This window comes from Cervus canadensis, chromosome 9, assembly GCF_019320065.1.
Source record: "Cervus canadensis isolate Bull #8, Minnesota chromosome 9, ASM1932006v1, whole genome shotgun sequence".
NCBI lineage: Eukaryota > Metazoa > Chordata > Mammalia > Artiodactyla > Cervidae > Cervus > Cervus canadensis.
This window is the reverse complement of record NC_057394.1, coordinates 43,622,205-43,641,766: the sequence shown is the minus strand read 5'-3', so window position 1 is coordinate 43,641,766 and position 19,562 is coordinate 43,622,205.

Here is a 19,562-nt window from a genome sequence, read left to right as displayed (position 1 = left end):
GTTTGCATCTCAAAAAGGATCCAAGCACATAGCAATAACTATTTGTGAATATTATTCTCACACATTTTTCCCATTCTTATCTGATTTTAGTGAGTGCAGCATGTGCATTAGTTGCTCAGTCATGTCTGACTCTTTACAATCCCATGGACTGTAGCTCTCCAGGCTCCTATGTCCATGGGATTTCATAGATAAGAACACTGGAGTGGGTTGCCATTCCCTTCTCCAGGGGATCTTCCCAACCCAGGGATCAAACCTGGGTCTCCTGCATTGCAAGCGGGTTTGTTACCTCTGAGCCACCAGGGAGGACTGTGTAGACATGTATAAAAACACAAAGAAATGGTTGAGTCAGTACTATTTGATGACATTTAATTCTCAAATGACTTCATCACTCTTTTTCATTCTTTTTCTTATTTTTGCTGTTCCTCAATCTAGTTAATTTCCAATAGTGTATCTTAATGTATGCTGATTCTTTCCTCTGTATGATTAAGTCTACTTTAGAAGCTCTCTGTTTTAGTTTTTTAGTTGTAAAATGCATTCTTCCTCTCCAGGATTTCTGTTTCTTTTTTTATGGTTTCTATTTATTTATCAAAATTTTAATTTTGTTCATGTGTTGTTTTCCTAATTTTGTTTAACATATCTCTCTGTGTTTTCTTGCATTTCATTGTACTTCCTTAAAATAATTATTTTGGATTCTTTGTCAGAAGATCCATAGATCTCTGTTTCTTTGGGGTCAGTTACTTAAGGTTTATTAGTTTCCTTTGGTAGTGTTATATTTACCTGATTATTTGTTATCTTTGTAACCTTGTGCTGGTGTGTGGATACTTTAAGGAGCAAATACCTCTTTTGGTTTTTACCAACTGGTTTAAACTGTTTTTGAACGATAGGAGCAACTCCAAAAATACAGTTGAGCTGGACTGGAGCCAGGTCCAATCTACATTTGGACAAAGTTTGGAAGGCTTGCCAGAAGGCTTGGTCCAGAAGGGCTGGTCTGCTTCAGGGTCCACAGCCAGGACTGAGGTCTGTGAGCCTATGACCCAGAATATTAGAGGATATAACTCCTCACAGGTCCCTTGGTATTTTATACTTGGTATATGATACTGTTTATATCAAGGCTAAACAGGGCTGTGGCCTAGTCTACAAGAAATGGAGCTATTTCCAAGTCTGTAGCTGGGATTACAGCAGGTAAGTCAGCCACCTGGGCATGAGATGGCTATTTCAGAATAAGTCTCTTGGGACTTTGATTCCACCAGGATTTCACAACATCTTACTTGAATCCCAGAGTTCCCACAACAACGCTTTTGTCTGTGGATGGCAGCCAAAACATTGCTGCTAAGGGATGACAGAAGCCAAGGAACTCCTAGCGTCTTATTGACACTACTCCAAGACAGCTTAATATTACTTTAGTGAGAAAATTAACTATACTAGAAAATTTATCATCCAATTAATGAAAGATGCATAGAATCAATTAAAAAAGCATGATTATAGAATGTTGCATGTGTGCGTGAAGTTGTTCAGTACTATCTGACTGTTAGTGATTCTATGGACCAAAACCCTCCAGGCTCCTCTGTCCATGGGGTTCTCTAGGCAAAAATACTGGAATGGATCGCCATGCCCTCCTCCAGGGGATCTTTCCAACCCAAGGACTGAACCTGTGTCTCTTACTTCTCTTACCATCGACAGGCAGGTTCCTTACCACTAAGTCCACCTGGGAAGCCCTTTAGAAAGTTGACTCTACCACAAATGAAAATGTACAAATCATTATTTGAAACCAAATAATACTGACTCAGCAACTGCCTCGATATGTCTTTGTATGTGTTTTCACACGTTTGTGCTTTTATACATACAAACACACACACACATGTTGAATAAATAAATGGGGGAAATTACAGAATAGATATTATCAACTAACATTTATCATTTGGTAGGTCTCCAGCTCTCAGAATCATAGGAACTATATTTCCCTTTATAAATTTTTTTATTTTCACAGAAGTCATTTTATTACAATTTATTTATTATTAATATTTGAAAAACAACTTAAATATTTATTTAGATTTTCTGAATAAAAATAATTAAGCACAAAATAACAATGTGTTTTTTTTTGTACTTTTATTTTAATTCCCAGAATTACATTGGATAAAACTCCTGATGTCTGTCATTTTGAAGTCATTGCATTAATGACATATATCTATTTATATCACAAACAACTGTAATGCAATTTTGTTAAATTGGAAATTCTATTTTTCAGGGTGTCCCCTCCTTTATTTCTTAGATTACAAAAAGTGTTTAATTAACAAAAACAATTTTCTTTTTAAATGTTTGAAGATATTGTTTCTTAACCAACAGTTTATTAATTATTTTAATATATGTCTAACTTTGAACCTTCTAGCAGGTCTGCAAATGTCTCTTTCCATTGAAAGATTGAAAAGGAAGCATGAATTCCACTTCTACACAGCTTCAAGCCAAAACCTTACTGATGACTCACTCTGCACCTAACACTTATCTGTGGGTAAGGAGATATGTCTGGTTGGCCAGACATGGGTCAAATATTTACCCATCAGCTAAAGGTGAAGTCAGTTCTACTGAAATAGATTGGAGTTTTGCTGAATGATCTGTTTCGGTTTAGATCATTATCCTTACTTCTGTTAGTGGAGAAGAGTCTGGAGACATCTGCTTCCATGGCCCTTGGTTTGTTGGTAAGGGCACAGAGAAGAATCTGAGGTCTTACCCATTTCACGAGAGATAATTCAAGATAAGGAAAGAGAAAACAGAGAGAACACCTCAAGAGACTGGCCAAGAGAGGCAAGAGTCCCCAAGGGCCGGGGTGTAGAGTTTTTAAGACAAGGTTAATTGCATAATCCAGGGTGTCATTGATTGCCAGTATTGATTGACAGCTGCAGGTTACATAACAAGACACTCTACTGCAGATGTCCTTCCCATAATTCAGTCTATGATTAGATGTATGTATTCATAGAATATTTATGAATGTTTGATGACTGTAATGGTTGTCAAAGGTTAATTGAGTACATGAGGTGTGCTCATGTACCAATATAGAAATAGTCCTGAGAGTTGGCCATTGAGGATTCTTCTGGTCCCCTGACCATTTTGGAGTACTGAATGGAGAATGTTTAGGTTAGGGCTGGTAAATAGCTTGGTGAATTAGGCAGCCATTGGACGTTCAGCTGATGGTGCTGTCTTTCACTGCTCTTGGGTAACTTCCTGCCTAACACTTCTAAGATCATTTTTTTCTCATGGAGGAGAAGCCATAAGCTACATTTTCCAGAATTTTTTGCCCTTCTAGTCCTGTGTTTTGGCACTAAAGTTTTCTAATGGAAATAAATCATATGAAGTTTCAAACAGAAAAAAAAATAAATTATTCTCTGGGGATTATTACAGACAGTTTCTTGGGTGTATCTGAGAAAACCCCAGCTTTGTATTCATCAAGAATATAGAGATAGGTCAATGGAACAGCTAAGGTGAAAAATAAAATAAACTTAGAATATGAAAATTACTAATTTATTCATCCAAAAAATAAGTAATACTTGAACTCCTATTATATGTCAGACAACACAGTAGGCACTGAGGGTGCAACTTAAAACAATAAAAAATCCCTTCTCCAATATACCTTACATTCTTGTGGTATAGAATATTAGGCAGAAATAAATCAACATTCAGAAAACTAAGATCATGGCATCTGGCCCCATCACTTCCTGGCAAATAGATGGGGAAACAGTGGAAACAGTGGCAGACTTTATTTTTTTTGGGGGGGGGCCTCCATAATCACTTCAAATGGTGGCTGTAGCCATGAAATTAAAAGACACTTGCTCCTTGGAAGAAAAGTATGACCAACCTAGATATTAAAAAGCAGAGAAATTACTTCACCAACAAAGGTCTGCCTGGTCAAAGCTATGATTTTTCCAGTAGTCATGTACGGGTGTGAGAGTTGGACCCTAAAGAAAGCTGAGCACTGAAGAATTGATGCTTTTGAACTGTGGTATTGGAGAAAACTCTTGAGAGTCTCTTGGACTGCAAGGAGATCCAGCCAGTTCATCCTAAAGGAGATCAGTCCTGAATAATCATTGGAAGAACTGATGCTGAAGCTGAAACTGCAATACTTTGGCCACCTGATGCCAAGAACTGACTCATTTGTAAAGACCCTGATGCTGGGAAAGATTGAAGGAGAATGGGATGACAGAGGATGAGATGGCTGGATGGCACCACTAACTCAATGGACATGAGTTTGAGTAAACTCTGGGAGTTGGCAATGGAAAGGGAAGCCTGGCATACTGCAGTCCATGGGGTCACAAAGAGTCGGACACAACTGAGTGACTGAACTGAACTGAAACCATAAATACATAAAGAGATTCATTTCATTTTCCTACCTGCTCAGTCTAGACTAAACTTTGACTTTGTTGGCCAAGAAATGACAGCTGGAACAGTGAGTAGTTTATTAGTCTGGGCCCTAAAATGTTTGAATATTTCTTTACTCACTCTGGGAATTTGTGGCTCTATATAGACAAACCCATGCCAACCTGCTGGAAAATGCCATACTACATGAAGAATGCATGTAATTAAATCATGCTAATGAAGGGGTGATATCTGATCTACTTCCTGGCCGCAGAATCATGAGCAAGCTGAAGCAAGATAATTTGAGCCTACTGTGTCTAGAATAACTGGCCAAATGAGCTTGGTCCAAATTGACAGTCTGCAAGATCATGGCATCTGGTCCATCACTTCATGGGAAATAGATGGGGAGACAGTGGAAACAGTGTCAGGCTTTATTTTGGGGGGCTCCAAAATCACTGCAAATGGTGACTGCAGCCATGAAATTAAAAGACACTTACTCCTTGGAAGGAAAGTTATGACCAACATAGATAGCATATTAAAAAGCAGAGACATTACTTTGCCAACAAAGGTCCGTCTGGTCAAGGCTATGGTTTTTCCAGTGGTCATGTATGGATGTGAGAGTTGGACTGTGAAGAAAGCTGAACACTGAAAAATTGATGCTTTTGAACTGTGGTGTTGGAGAAGACTCCTGAGAGTCCCTTGGACTGCAAGGAGATCCAACCAGTTCATCCTGAAGGAGATCAGTCCTGGGTGTTCATTGGAAGGACTGATGCTGAAGCTGAAACTCCAATACTTTGGCCACTTCATGCAAAGAGCTGACTCATTGGAAAAGACCCTGATGCTGGGAGGGGTTGGGGGCAGGAGGAGAAGGGGACAACAAGGATGAGATGGCTGGATGGCATCACCGACTCAATGGGCATGAGTTTGAGTAAACTCCGGGAGTTGGTGATGGACAGGGAGGCCTGGCGTGCTGCCAGGGGGTCACAAAGATTTGGACACGACTGAGTGATTGAACTGAACTGAATATCAGGAAATTAATAAACGGTTGTTGTTTTAACCCATTAAAGCTAAAATAGCTTGTTATAGGGCAGGAACATACTGATACAGTGTTCAATTGATACAATGAAAATACAGCAGGTCAGAGGTGTAGGAAGCACTCCGCTTGAAGTTGCAATTTGATAAATTGCAAAGTAAAGTTCTCACAGAGAAAATATTTGAGTTAATTCTTGAAGTGAATTAAGAAGCAAGCCAAATGTCTTTTGGGATTAGAACACTTGACCCAGAGGGGACTGCAAGTTCTTATATGGTAAGTTAAAAGTATGCTTGATGTATGTACAAAACAGCACAGAGACCTTTGCAGGAGGAACATGGTGAGCTTTGGAAGTATTATAAGAAAAATAAACCACATCCAGGAAACATAGACAGTTTAAAACACTGTGGTTTTTATTCTGTATGAAATGTGAAGAAACAATTATGGGAGAGGAGTGATGAATATGGTGTGGTTTCTGTTTTAAACAGATTGCTCTTGTAGTTGAGTTGAGAAGACACTGTAGATGCAAGATGACAGATTCAGGGAATGAAGATAGGAGATGAAGAATAGTTTTTCAAGAATAATAAACAAATATCAGGCTGCTAATACAAAATGTACAGTGGATCATCACTCTTGTGTTTATCTCTTATGGCAGCATCCTAATTAACTCAACAATTAAATAACTAAAAATTGTAAAACCTATCAATAAGTATGAATCAACAATCAGATTCAATAAAGATCTTCTAATTATTTATTTAAGCAATATGCTTGTTAATTGATTGGAAAGCTATAACACTTCTTCAATTAATATATTGTGACTGAATATTATAAACCTTTATAAATTTCAACATAGTATCAAAGGATTAAAAGTAATAGTGAAAGAAGAAAGGCCATGAAAAGTTTAAATTGTTCACCATTCATTAAGATTTTACCTTGATGTTAGGGGTAGCCATTATAAAGTAAAAATTATACATTTTATGGAGATGTTTTCTAAATGTGTCAATCTGATGATGAAAAATAGAAGTTGAATCCTTCAGTGTTACTGTGCTTTTCTATGACTACTGTCATTATAGTACAATTCTTAACTATCTGGTTCAACAGGGAGTACAATTATTAACTGTCTGCCTTGAACAGAAGAATTCCATAAATTTGGAACACTATGGAGAAATGAGTGGGTTATACCTAATAACCATTCAAACACTTTTCCTCACTAATTACTAATAGACTTTTATAATTGATAAGCAAAGGATTTGTGCTTCCAACTCTAATGAAGAACCTGGATAACAAGTAATATGCAAAGCTAGATAAATTTTAAAATATCTGTTTTAACAAATAATTTAATGAAGACTATGTTTATTTATTATTATTTTTTTAAGTAAAACAAGACAACTTTCTTAATAGATAGCCATGGTCAAGGAAAACCTTTCAGAGCACAGAAGTCAAGCCTCTGTAAAACTGGAAAGTATATGTTTGTAGGTTGACTACATGAAACAGAAAGCTCTATATGCCACACCTACCACATAAAGAACAGCAGAACAAAAATATAAAAAGAATTTAAATGTGTCTGACATATATGGTGGAGAAACTATTCATAATCTAAATATAAAAACATATTTCCTTCAAACCAAAATGGAATGAATTATCACTCTAATACAAAAATGAGGAAGGAATGTTTGAAATTAATTTTAAATATATGAAAATACAATTTTAGAAAATAGAAGTAAAAAGAAAATAACCCTTTACTCACATCAAATTGACAATTAAAAAATATTAGTTTCTATTGGTAACAGAAATATAAATCAAGCTTTATATATCTGAATTCTAGACTGCAAAACTACTCTAGGTAACAATTTACCTTACGAGTGTGAATACCTTGTCATTTGGTAACTATGGCAAAAATACACATATACACTAATGAAATGTTCAATGATGTGGGAAAATACACTAGATTTTATCTAAGGTACAAATGTAAAGCAATTTAATTTCTATGGATGATAAAATGGCCAAATAAACCAAACTATTTGATATATTAACAACTGTTTATTTTTATAATTATAATAAAAATAATAATGATTATTAGGATACAAATTCAACCATTACTAAGTTGCAAGAAGCATTCTGATTATACACACACACACCATTAATATGTATATGTAAATTGCATATGTATATATGCTAAATATATGCATATGTGATTATATATATATGTGAAAATGAAAGTGAAGTTGCTTAGTTGTGTCTGACTCTTTGACACTCATGGACTGTAGCCATCAAGGCTTCTCCATCCATGGAACTTTCCAGGCAAGAGTACTGGAGTGGGTTGCCATTTCCTTTTCCAGAGGATCTTCCCTACCCAGGGACTGAACCTGGGTCTCCCACATTGCAATCAGAAACTTTTACTGACTGAGCCACCAGGGAATAAATATATATTCCCAGTTAATTCTTATGACAAATTTATGAGCCATGTTCTTTAATTATTTTACAAATGAGGAATCTGAAAAACATAGAAATAAATAGGTTGTTCAAACCTTATAATAATAAGTATTTAAACCCATACTTTGAGTAGTAGTTTCAATTGCATAATGGGAATATTACTGCCCCATGATATACTATATACCATTAAAACTAATAATTGTATGATACCATCCACTAAATATTCTTAACAGCTTTGGAAATCAGCAGTCACATGGCCTTTGCTATGGAATTTGACTAATCAATTATTCAGTTACAGTTTAACATATGGTTTAAAAAGGTATACATTTGCTCACATTTTGTCCTTGCTGAAGGTGGCTACTTTCTCTGTTTTGAAAGGTTTATCTCTTTGCAACTGTTTGTGACCCTATGAACTGCAGCACACCAGGCTTCCCTGAGCACCACCAACTCACAGAGCTTACTCCAACTCATGTCCATCGAGTCGGTAATTCCATCCAACCATCTCATCCTCTGTTGTCCCCTTTGCCTCCTGCCTTCAATCTCTCCCAGCATCAGGTTTCTACACATCAGATGGCCAAAGTATTGGAGCCTCAGCTTCAACATCAGTCCTTCCGATAAATATTCAGGACTGATTTCCTTTACAATTGACTGATTTGATAGCCTTGCAGTCCAAGGGACTCTCAAGTGTCTTCTCCAACACCACGGTTCAAAAGCATTAACTCTTCGGATCTCAGCTTTCTTTAAAGTCCAACTCTCACATCCATACATGACGACCAGAAAAACCACAGGTTTGATAGACAAACCTGTGTTGGCAAAGTAATGTATCTGCTTTTTTAATATTCTGTCTAGGTTTGTCATAGCTTTTCTTCCAAGGAGCAATTGTCTTTTAATTTCATGGCTGCAGTTACCATCTGCAGTGATTTTGGAGCCTAAGAAAATAGTCTGTCACTGTTTCCATTGTTTCGCCATCTATCTGCCATGAAGTGAAGTTTTTACCTTTTTGAATGTTGAGATTTAAGCCAGTTTCTTTCACTCTCCTCTTTTACCTTCCTCAAGAGGCTCTTTAGTTCCTCTTCGCTTTCTGACATATAGGGTAGTGTCATCAGCGTATCTGAGGTTATTGATTTCTCCCGGCAATCTTGATTCCAGCTTGTGCTTCATCCAGCCCAGCATTTCACTTGATGTACTGTGCATATATGTTAAATAAGCAGGGTGACAATATACAGCCTTGACGTACTCCTTTCCCAAGTGGGAACCAATCCATTGTTCTATGTCCAGTTCTAACTGTACCTTCTTGACCTGCATACAGATTTCTCAGGAGGGAGCTAAGGTAGTCTGGTATTCCTATCTCTTGAAGAGTTTTCCACAGTTTGTTGTGATCCACACAGTCGAAGGCTTTAGTGTAGTCAATGAAGCAGAAGTAGTGTTTTTCTTGAACTCCCTTGCTTTTTCTATGATCCAAAGGATGTTGGCAATTTGATCTCTTGTTCCTCTGCCTTTTCTAAATACAGCTGACTATCTGGACGTCCTTGGTTCATGTACTGTTGAAGCCTGGATTGGAGAATTTAGAGCATTGTTTTGCTAGCATCTGAGATGAGTGTAATTGTGTGTGGTAGCTTGAAGATCTTTGTCATTGCCTTTTTTTAGGATTGGAATGAAAACTGACCATTACCAGTCCTGTGGCCACTGCTGAGTTTTCTAAATTTGCTGGCATATTGAGGGCAATACTTTAACAGCACCATCATTTAAGATTTGAAATAGCTCAACTGTAATTCCATCACCTCCATTAGGTTTATTCGTATTGATGCTTCCTAAGGTTCACTCGACTTCACTCTTCAGGATATTTGGCTCTCGGTGAGTCATCACACCATTGTGGTTATCTGGGTCATGAAGATCTTTTTTGTATAGTTCTGTGTATTCTTGCCACCTTTTCTTAATATCTTCTGCTTCCGTTAGATTCATATGATTTCTGTCTTATATTGTGCCCATCTTTGCATGAAATGTTCCCTTGCTATCTCTAGTTTTCTTGACAAGATCTCCAATCTTTCCCATTCTGTTGTTTTCCTCTATTTCTTTGCACTGATCACTATGTAAGGCTTTCTTATCTCTGCTTGCTATTCTTTGGAACCCTGCATTCAGATGGGTATATTTTTCCTTTTCTCCTTTGCCTTTCACTTCTCTTATTTTCTCAGCTATTTGTAGGGCCTCCTCAGACAACCATTTTGCCTTTTAGCATTTCTTTTTCTTGGGGATGGTCTTGATCAATGCCTCCTGTGCAATGTCATGAACCTCTGTCCATAATCTTCAGACACTCTATCAGATCTAATCCTTTGAATCTATTTGCCACTTCCACTGTATAATTGTAATGTATTTTATTTAGGTCATACGTGAACAGTCTAGGGGTTTTCCCTACTTACTTCAATTTAAGTCTGAATTTTGCAATAAGGTGTTTGTGATCTGAGCACAGTCAACTCCCAGTCTTGTTTTCGCTGAGTGTTTAATGCTTCTCCATCTTAGCCTGCAAAGGATATAATTAATCTGATTTCAGTATCTGATTTGGCATTGACTCATGACCGATATGAAAAGGCTAAAAAATGATACTGAAAGATGAACTCCCCAGTTCAGTAGTTGCCCAATATGCTGCTGGAGACAAGTGGAGAAATAACTCCAGAAAGAATGAAGAGGTGGAGCCAAAGCAAAATCAACACCCAGTTGTGTATGTGACTTGTGACGGAAGTAAAGTCTGATACTGTAAAGAGCAATATTCCATAGGAACCTGGAATGTTAGGTCCATTAATCAAGACCAATTGGAAGTGGCCAAACAGGAGACAGCAAGAGTAAACATTGACATTTTAGGAATCAGTGAACTAAAATGGACCAAAATGGGTGAATTTAACTAAGATGGCCATTATACCTACTTCTGTGGTCAAGAATCCCTTAGAAGAAATGGAATAGCCATCATAGTCAACAAAGGATTCTGAAATTCAATACTTGGATGCAGTCTCAAAAATGACAGAATGATCTCTGTTCATTTCCAAGATAAAACCTTAAATATCACAATAATCCAAAACTGTGCCCCAACCACTAATGCCAAAGAAGCTGAAGTTGAACAGTTCAGTGAGGATCTACAAGACCTTCTACAACTAACACCAATAAAAGATGTCTTTTTCATCATAGAAGACTGGAATGCACAAGTATGAAATCAAGAGATACCTGGAGTAACAGGCAAGTTTGGTCTTGGAGTACAAAATTAAGTAGGACAAAGGCTAATAGAGTTTTGCCAAAAGAACACACTGATCATAGCAAACAACCTCTTCAAACAACACTAGCCATATGATAATGGACAGCAGCTGTATTTTACACTTAGTCTAGAATGATTGAATATTCTTTTAACCTTAAGAATTATAAGAGATTGATATATTCATTTATTGAGTGACTACTATGAATTAACAAAACCAAATTATTTAATGGTAATTACTTAGAATCATTTCTATTCATATAAATTTTAAATTTGAGATTTTTTTTTAGTCAAAGATATTGTATTTAACAGACTTTCTTAATGTTTTTTTCAAATGAAAACCAAACGAAGTGAGAATTTCAACTAAGTAAACTTAACCCACAGACAATGGTGGTTGTGGTTTAGTTGCTATGTCATGTCCAGCTCTTGTGATCCCATGTACTGTAGTACACCAGATTCTTCTGTCCATGGGATTTTCCAGGCAAGAATACTGGAGTGAGTTGCTATTTCCTTCACTAACACTTCCACTATACTTCCACTGTAAAATGAAATTTACAAAATTATTCATCAAGTTTATCCTTAGCAATTCTTGTTGGTATCATCTAATAAAATTTTGAGCATAATATGAAATATAAAGGGACTTCCCTATAGCTCAGACAATAAAGAATCTGCCTGTAAATGCAGGAGACCCAGGTTCGATCCCTGGGTCTGGAAGATCCCCTGGAGAAGGAAGTGGCAACCCACTCCAGTATTCTTACCCGGAGAATCCCATGGACATAAGAGCCAGGCAGGCTACAGCCCATGGGGTCGCAAAGAGTCAGACATGACTAAGCGACTAACACACACATGAAATATAAAACTAAAATATATTTTAATAATATTTGAACATACATATTTTATGATGTGTAAAATAAATTATTGTGGGAACATTTACAAACTAGTGTCCAAATGAGCACATTATAAAAATAGATACTGTTGACTGAGGAAAATGCACAACCTAAAAGTTATAAGTGAAGTTTTATTTGGTGATTTTATTGAAGATAATACCTTGGGAGACAACCTCTCAGAGACCAGGATATATAAGATAATTTTACTGAAGAAAAAAAAAAAAAAAAAAAAAAGAAGAAGAAGAAGAAAATATGCAGTCAAACATCAAAATATCATTGCTTGTTACAAAAACAGACATTATAAGTTCATTATTTTAGTGCTTCTCTATGTAGGATATGATGTTAGAGTTTGGACACACAAATTATTTCTTAGATATGCATCTTAACTACGTAGGAATAGTAGTATTCCAAGCACAGAATGCTTCCTATTTTTCTTCTTTCTGAATTCCCTTCAGTGTGTGCCACCCAAGGTGGCTACAGTGGCTGATGGCTCAATCCTTATAGAACTGGAATGATGAGCAACACTTGCTTATTGGCATGACAGGCAACATTCCCTTTCCACATACAGTTATGAATCAATAAATATTAACATTTGAAATTAATATCAACCTTTGCCAAATGATAATCCAAAATTATCATACAAAAACCCCTATTCAAAATAATTATTTGCTACATGTTACATGTGTGTTGTGTGTATTTAAGGGACTCTCGGTGTTGGCGAAGACTCTTAAGAGTCCCTTGGACTGCAAGAAGACCCAACCAGTCCATCCTAAAGGAGATCAGTCCCAGGTGTTCATTGGAAGGACTGATGCTGAAGCTGAAACTCCAACACTTTGGCCACCTCATGTGAAGAGTTGACTCACTGGAAAAGACCCTGATGCTGGGAGGGATTGGGGGCAGGAGGAGAAGGGGATGGCAGAGGATGAGATGGATGGATAGCATCACTGACTCGATGGACAGGAGTTTGAGTAAACTCCCGGAGTTGGTGATGGACAGGGAGTCCTGGTGTGCTGTGATTCATGGGGTTGCAAAGAGTTGGATGCGACTGAGTGACTGAACTGAACTGAACACGGAAAGAGGTGTTTTGTTTTTTTGTTTTTTTTTTTTTTAAATGGTATCTTTCAAATGAAACATTAAAAGAATATAAGGAGAGAAAAAAATGAACTCAATATTAATTTTCTTCAATAATAAAAGCAAAATAAATGTTGCTGTGGCACATAACTTGAAGACATGGAACACTGCTTCTTAAATAGTATACCAAAGTTGTTACGGTGTGAACAAATTCACATTGCACTCGTTGGTTTTTAATAATATTGTGAGTAATAGACTTCTTAATTTAAAAAACCTCTGTGTGTGTTTGATAAATAAATGAAATTGTGTAACTCTGCCACAGAGCTGAAGATTATTTTCTACTTTCAAACATCTTTTATAAATTTCTTTTAAGATACAGGGAAAAATAAGTTGAAGGAAAAGGCACTGAAAAATCACTAACCAATCTACCTAGGAAAGCAATCTGTTGCCATGGGAAGTAATTAGCAGAGATCTTTGAAAAGGTATATGAAGAGAGGGTGGGCACGGGAATATGAAACAGAAAGAGAGTGCTCCCATTGAAATCTCTCTCAATCCTGTGGTTCAGAGGTGGCTGAAATGTGCTATGTGGTGAGATTCAAAAATGAGTAAGAAAGTCACACAAACAGCTTCCCTTGGGGTCAGATTCTTACTGGTAAAAAGGAGATTTCCCCCCTGAGAGAAGAACTGTGTTGGCAAAGAGAAATGAATAATCAGGCCCTTTTTATTATTATTATTTTTTAAATTTACTTCTTCATCTAATAAGTGTTTAATAGGCTCCAGCATTATGCTAGGCATTTCTCAAGATGGAAATCAAAGAAGTGAAGAAGAAGAAGAAGAAGAAAGAAAAAAGATAGATGGGTAGAATAGAATCCAGGACAAAGGCTAATTTTAAAAATTAAAATCTTTGTGGTATTGTTTCTTCACAACAGGAGAGAGGAAACAGAGAAAAAAGTTTCAATGTTAGTGTTTCCCAAGTCGCTAATTCCACATGTTATCAGTATATTGCTGATTTCTGTGATATAAATAAAATATATAAAAACCCTCTTTTAGCTTAAATATGAGGGCAGACTTTTAAGAAAATTCAAGTATATGTTAAATGATACAATATTTTTACTGTATTCAGTTTTAAAGATTAATGTTTTATGATTATTCTCAAATAAAGAGAAAAGTGAAATAAAAAATATTTAAAAACTTGGGTCAATGTATTGGCAGGAGCACATCCACATGTCTCCCTTCCAAGTATTTATTGCATATACTTGTATATGCTTGAAAAACCCTAAAAAATTCCCTTAGATAGTGAAAAATGTACAAGAATTCCCAAGAATATAATGCAAATGTTTTGAAATTGATGGTAAACAATTATATGGAGAAAACAGGAGACAAGTTTGCAAAATGGAGACATCAAAACAAGGATAAGAACATTTTTCTCTAACAAAGACTAGAGGAAAAGCCCAAGCTAAAAGAATCAAAATTAGAATAAATACTGCAAGAAATGAAGCTAATTCAAGATTGACATTTATATCAAGTGTGCCATTCTTGTTTTTACTCCTTCATAAATAGTATTTACAGTATTATTTGAAATCTGACCTCACAAATTGTAAAAATTTGATAATAAAATTATCTGTTTTTAAAGTTTAATCAAGAATAAAACATGAAAATTTAGGGATTAGAACATGTCCTGGTAATATTGAAATGTGACAATTTATAAAAATTGTAAATCTTTGTAGCATGTGGAAGTTGCATTGAATTAGCCAATTTTCTTGTATGCTGTATCTTGCTCTTTGTTTCATTTTGCTTTTTCCAGTCATTATAAATCAGAAAGGATAACAAACTTTTAAAAGAAGTTTAAGACAAATGTCGATTCTTTTTTTTTTTAAATGTGCCTCAATACTTCACCTCTTCTGGCATTAATATATTTTATAATCTATGCATATAAAGGCCTTTTGCAACTTAACTTTACAGCTCTAACCATTAGTGAAAGTGAAAGTTGCTCAGTCATGTCTGACTCTTTGCAGCCCCATAGACTGGCCCATGGGATTCTCCAGGACAGAATACTGGAATGGGTAGCCTTTCCTTTCTCCAGGGTATCTTCCCAACCCAGAGAATATTCCCAACCCAGAGACTGAACTCAGGTTTCCCACAGAACAGGCAGATTCTTTCCCAGCTGAGTCACAGGGGAAGCCCAAGAATACTAGAGTGGGTAGCCTATCCCTTCTCCAGCAGATCTTCCCAATGCAGGAATGGAACCAGGGTCTCCTGCATTGCAGGCAGATTCTTCACTAGCTGAGCTATGAGGGAAGCCCCTAACCATTAGAGACAGAGTCTATCCCCCCCTTTTTTTTTAATCCAAGTAATCCTTCTAATTTGGCCAATAGAATGTGATGAAATCTGAGTTGTGAGGAGTGCAGGCTTGGAACTCAGAAGGACTTGATCTGGAAACCCTGCAACCATTGTGGGAACAAGTTCAAGCTATCTTGGTAGAGACTGAAAGACAGTGTTGGCCAACTCACGTGAGAGCACAACCAAGATCAGCAGAACTGACTGTTTCCCACCACTGACAGAAGGGGCAGGAACTGTTAGCCTACAGGAGGAGAAATGCCCAGCTGATCTAAACAGTAATGAATGACTGCTTAAAGCCACTGAGTTCCAGGGTGGTCTGCTAAGCAGCAACATTAATGGATAAATGAGATGAAATATATTTCTCATGTAAATGACAACTTAAAAACAAACAAAAAAAAAGCTCTCAGTTTGCATTCCACAAACAAAACCTAGCTCCAGGTGTGTAACAGACATACTTTAAAAGTAAAAAACGTTAAAAGTAAGATTCAGAATGATTTAAAAATATACATACGTGAAATATATACATGTGAAGCTGAGCAGCAAGTATAAAATAGAAAATATGTCTTATCAAATAAATATACAAAATTGTTAAGTTGTTAGAATAGGAAAAAAGAGTCCAAAATGGCAGTGGCTAAAAGGCAAAGAAAGGAAAAAGCCCATGAAAATAGAACAAAGGAAGTTCTGAGGACTGGACTGAGAACATCAGGTGAAGCAAACAGACCTCCTGGCTAGCCCAATTTACATAGGGCAGGCTCAAGGGGAGGAGAAAAAACATATAAACAGAGGAGGCAAAAGTGAGCCTTTCTTCTCTTCACTGCTTTTGTATTGCCCTCATGCATCGAGGATGTATTTTCCTTTGCTTGCCAAATAAAACTGAGCTGTAACTGAGCTGTAACACTGGTCTGCTGCTTCAAATTTTTGCTGTGGCAAGACAGAACCAAGAAAATTACACACTCCCTGACATCTCTGGTGCTGTTTCTCAGATTTAACCTGGCTGAAACAACCTTGGTTTGGCCCCCAAGAGGTTGAGGCCAAACACAGCAGAAGCCCAACTCGGTGAAAGCTCATATAGTGGAAGCTGAACGTGAAGAAAACCCAGCACAATGGAAGTGACAAGAAGCCTGGTGAGCTGGAAATTGGAACAAAAACGCAGCTCAGTCTCAGATTTCAGAAGACATCTGGTTAAGGTAGGAGGTCCTCACCCCTATGACTGGAAGGACACGTGGCTAACAAAATCTTAATTACTTCATAATCTCTTGTTTCTTGTTTCCTACAACCTCCCGTGAATAGATGAGGGGCAGTAGGTGCAACTGAGGGACTCTGGCAAGGGCTACTCCCCAATGTGTCCCAAAGGCTCTACTATCTGCTGTTTCTTAGTAGCTGTTGCCCAAGCAGGTGAGGGTTCTTCTGTCCTTAACTTTCTCTGTGCCAAGGATCAGGTCAATGAAAGCTGTGAGCAACAGGTCAGGTATTTAGCAGATTTTCCATCAGGTTATAAAAGGGATTCCTTGGCACAATTTTCCCACTGCTTTTTCCTCCCATCCTTCAGCTCCTTTCTCCATCTATGCCACTGCTTACAAAGTATTGGGCAGGTCGTCATCTTTCCTGAAGGGGAAAACTTGTGTTTGAAACTGTTTACCTAAGATTGGGACTCAAATCTTAGGTTGGGGAGACACTGTGCTATGCTTAGTCACTCAGTCATATCCAACTGGGACTTGAGGCTGCCAAAATCCATGGTGCCTGGTTTTAGGACCTAATGAAGCACAGTTTCTTGATGTCTCATTGCAGGAAAAAAAACAAAAACAAACAAACAAACAAACAAAAAAAAAAAACATTAAGTCAGAGACAAAGGAATAGGTAAGAGGTAGATTTGTTGAGATTCAGAGAGAAGCACACTCCGACTGTGGGCCATCACAGACAGTGAGTGTGGTGGCCATGGAATGTAGTGTGGTTAGTTTTTGAGAGCTGGGTGATTTCACATGCTAATGAGTGAGAGGATCAATACAACAATTGGGGAACCACACACTCCTTGGTCTTTTGACAGTGCCTTGGAACAGTCTTGGCACCTCTGGGTGTGTCATTTAGCTTGAAGATTGAGGATCAAGGTTTAATTTGACTTGTCATCTTGGACCCATTTGATTTTAATCAGTTTATGTTATGCCTTTGGGCTATGTCATTCTTTCAAAAGTTGTGCCCTACCCCCTTCCCTCCTGTTTCATGCTCTTTTCCTGAGCCCCTTCCAGGCCCACAATGTTGCCTCTACAATATTCTGGAGGGACAACCAAAAAAATAGCTGGCCCTTGGGAGTGAAATATTGTATAATATCCAGTCTCTCTAGATATTCAGGCCTTCATCTTCCATGTTTCCTACAAATGTGCAACAGGAGTATCTCTCAGTGAACCTGCTAGGGTGGGTGACAAGCACACAGTGCCTGTTAGAAGTCCATCTATTAGTGGCATCCCTTCAAGGGCAATTGGGCTTCCAGGGGTAGTTTTTGCCACTTTGAGAGTTAGCTCTGCAGGCCGTTTGGGCCCAAACCCTTACCACCCTTCTCCTAAGTGTTATAGTGTTAGTCGCTCAGTCGTGCCCGACTCTTTGCGACTCCATGGACTGCAGCCCACCAGGCCCCTCTGTCCATGAGATTTTCCAGACAGACACTGGAGTGGGTTGCCATTTCCTTCTCCAGGGGATCTTCCCAACCCAGGGATCGAACCTGGGTCTCCTGCACTGTAGGCAGATTCTTTACCGACTGAGCTACAAGGGAAGCCCTTCTCCTAAAGTTACAAACAAATCCCCTGGATCAAATCTCCATTCCACTTTTATGGACTCTGGTCTGTTGCCTCATCAATTTGTTCTTAAGCCACTTACTAACTCCTGAAACCAGGACCCTGCCCCCTTTTAGGCAACATCTCTCCACCCCACTTAATATTAAAATACTCTTAATGATCCTAACAGGGCCAGATAACCTACTCCTTTATCATTACTTCTGTTATAACCTAAAATGTGTCTATGCCAATGAAATGTTTACCATTGGAAACACCCTAAACTGTTCTTACGGAGGACTAGAGGAGGAAATCAGTGACTTATATTCCCTCAGAGCAATAAGAGTATAAGCCTTATGGCTGTTTCACCAGGTTCCCAGTCTCAGAGCATAGGCTTGAACTGCTTTACATCATGGTATCTGTTTCCATCCACAGTGGACAAACTAGCAATGAGTTAAGATTACAACCCCTTAATCCTAACCACCACTGGTCATATTGGAGAACTTGAGGATGCCCAACTCCAGCTAGGGGTCCCAGGAGGTTGATATGCCTTGACCTGCCTAGGGATATGGCCCTCGGGAGGTTGTTACACCTCAATCTACTCAGGGTTTCACCTGTCTGGGGATCCCAGGAAATCAACATGCCTCAACCTGCTCAGGGACCCAGTTCTTGGGAGGCTGACCTGCCTCAACCTGCCTGGATATTTGATCTCCAGGAGGCTGTCATGCCTCAGCCTGCCTGGAGAGCTACATCCTGATCCAGGGAGGCTTGGTTCTCAGGTTACAACAGTATTGGGTAGGATAAACTTCAAAAAGACTCACCCCTAAGGAAGTCCACCCATAAAATAGAAGGAGGTCTATTAGGTTTTTTTTTTGTTTTGTTTTTCTTTTTTCTTTTCCTCCCTGTCATCACTGTCTTTCAGATGGGAAATAATCAATCCACTTGCCGACAGAAGCCCTTGAGATGCATCCTTGATAACTGGAAGCTGTTTGATCCTCTAACTCTAAGGAGAAGTCTCTTAAAAGTCTTTTGTGTCACTGTGTGGCCATGATATCCTCCAGGGGATAAAGAAAAATGGCTTGAGGATGGGAGTTTAAATTACAATATCATCCTGCAGCTAGACTTATTCTGCAAAAGACAAGGGAAATAGACAGAGATCCCCTATGTCCAAAATTTCTTTTGACTAAAAGATATGAAGGAACTCTGTCTTATGTATGGGATTGTTGTATGCCCTAAAACTGAGTCTACTAAGCAAATGATGTTAGACACAGACAACCAAGAGAAGGAAGCCCCCCATGAAGTCTCATCTCCCATGACTCCCGAGTGGCCTGGTGCTCCTTCCTCATTTTCAAACATGACCCCGTATCTGGGAGCAGCCACTCCACGAAAGCCAACCCGAGTATGGCCCTTAGTTGAAACTGGAGGAGAATAAAAACCAACCCAGTGCATAAGCCCTT